The sequence below is a fragment of the Nannospalax galili genome, unplaced genomic scaffold, assembly GCF_000622305.1.
Source record: "Nannospalax galili isolate Female #2095 unplaced genomic scaffold, S.galili_v1.0 scaffold461, whole genome shotgun sequence".
In the NCBI taxonomy this organism is placed as follows: Eukaryota; Metazoa; Chordata; class Mammalia; order Rodentia; family Spalacidae; genus Nannospalax; species Nannospalax galili.
In genome coordinates, this window is record NW_008349975.1 from 5236596 (window position 1) to 5239274 (window position 2679).

Consider the following 2679-nt stretch of genomic DNA (forward strand, 5'->3'; position numbering starts at 1 on the left):
CTATTCATGAGAAAATAACAGATAAAAATCAAATGGAGGAAAATTCCAACAAATGACAAGCTAGCTCTTAACAGAAGAGTCAAGAGCATGGAAGGTAAGGCTAGAATGTCAAATCATCACAGCTGAGGAAAGATAAGGAGGTGTTAAAGCTGAATACAATACATAATCCCGAGTTAACGTATGGAATCCAAAAGACACTGAGGAAAATGCTAGCAGAAATTCTAATACAATCTGTAGTTTAAAAATATTGTCAATGATAATATGTTAGATTTGTTACTTGTACCATCATGAACATTTGGAGAAGCTGAGTGAGGGATGTATAAAAAAAAGACTAGACAATTTGCAATTTTTATATAAGCATAAAATTATTTCAATAAGAAGGGTCAAAAGAGCTGTGTGTTCATGACTTATTTAGCATTTGTAGGCTATCTATATGAAAATAATTTACCCTGATGCAAATCAGTCTTATTTGCTACTGTGGAGAGAACAGATAAATGAAGAGCATATCCAAAAATGATTTTGCAATGAAATGAATAATGTAAATTGTATGTACAGGCAGACAGCTGAAGTACTTTAAGAATCACTGCAAGAGCAGAATAAATGTTAACCATCATAGCAGAATAGTAGACGTGAAACCATCCATGTTCACTCAAAAATGAAATAATTAATAATGATAGCTAACAGCTATTGAATCTTCAGGCACATTAAATTTCCTAACAAGCCAATGAGTTAAATGCTCTATTTGACCTCTCTACATACCCCAATAGTTCCTACAAGGTTATATAGATAAAAGCTGAGCTGGCATTTTTATTCAGGTTGACACTGCCCCAAACCCTCACACTAGGCTGTGTGAAATACCTTTGGTCTCTAAACTTTAAGTTCATATAATTTTCTATCTCTATTAAAGAGCAACAGCATCCATTCCAGGAGAAAGAGTCTCAGTTGATGGTGTAGAGCAATTTTTCTCTTTGAAAAGCAGAGAACAGTCACAGCCTAGAGTTCATGGTCAACATATTGCAATCTACTGAACTGGTTGGTTAAAAGACTGAAGATTCAGGTATTCTGCAGCAACAGTTCCAGCCACCTGAACAACAGACCCCTCTGGAAGTCATAAACTAAATTCAGTATAAGAGGCTGCCATGCTAAGCTAATGAATAGGAGCAGAGAAATAAATCCAGCCCTTTCCTGGCAGTTCGGCTGCTTTTGTTAGACGGAACTTTGCTCTCTCCTATAACCACCTTCAAAAATTCTCGTTTCCCCAACCCTGGGATTTCTAAAGTAGTACGTGAAGGTTTCCATAAATGTAGCCTATGGTTACCACTTTAGTGTTGTTTTAGCATAAACACATTACTCACTAAGGAGGAATTTGAGGGATATTAATACGCTACTCCCATTTCTACAGCAATCAAAATTGGGGGGAAAAGGCAATGCTTAGTATGAAATAGCTATCTTCAGGCATACTGCTGCTGTCAGCATTGCTTCCTTAATTAAACTTAAAAATATGTTGTTAATGTGCTGGATAACATATTTGTAAATCTCAAAATATGATTTTCAAGTTTATAAAATAAAATATCAGAGGGGATTTCCAGGCTGCAAAATGCAGGAGAAGGAAGGGAAGAAATGAGTATGGGCACTTAGCCTAAAATGGTCTGAGCATTCCTCACCCACTGCACTAGAAGATCATGAGAGTTGAGTTCTACAAAACAGTGTGTAGTGGTGAAAGCCAGCCTGGAGGTTATATGAGCACAAAGCCAAGAGTTAATTCCCTCATATTTCTGCTAAAGTTCTGATCGAGGGAGTGGAGAAGGGTCATGTCTGATCATTGAGGGAATTTTCTAGTAGTTCTGCCAAAGATTGAAATAGCAGTCACATGATTTCTGCTCAACATAATGAACTTATGTGAACTTCAAAAAATACTAAGTTCACTTTAGTTTAGTGATGTAGTTGAAGGTAATTTCTGAAGAACAGTGTTTTAAAGTCCATGAGTATATATTATACTTACTATGCTTTTCAATTTTATATAAAATATGATAAAGAAAGAACTGAGGCTCTGCATAAGTTTAACAATAGCATATTTTCCTCAGCTTTTATTTAACTAGTTCTAATTATCTCTTAGTGCCAAGGCACTAAAAGAATCTCTAAGTCAATACCAGACACTGGTGGAAAAGCCATTTAACATTTTTGGCCTCTAGCTTGTTATTTGCAAACTAAGAGTTTGTGAATAGATAAACTGTAAATGCATAATCCAGTTACAGAAATTAAATTTCACATTTATGGAAAATAGATATTGACATCTTAGCATTTACAGAAACATATTTCCTTATAAAATTTTACCTGTTTTTAACTTTTTGGTTTTCTTTTACCTTAAGTTGTTTTTTTTTTAAAGAGAGAATACCATGAGATAACCTTGAAAATGGTTTCAGTCGGCTCACCCAAATCAATAATTGCTGAAAGAAAAAAGTAAGTTTAAATTTCAAGTTGAAACTTAGAGGTGATAGATCAGATATACCACTTGTCTCTAACAGCCTAGTTTTGTTACATGCTATTTGTCTAAAAAGACCTGTTCCTAAAAGTTTCTCTTAGGTACTAATACACCATTAAGGAAGCTTTGTAGAAGACCGTCAAAACAAAGACTAGATTTTTTTTTTTTTGATTCCTAACTTAATCACAGGGTTTTAT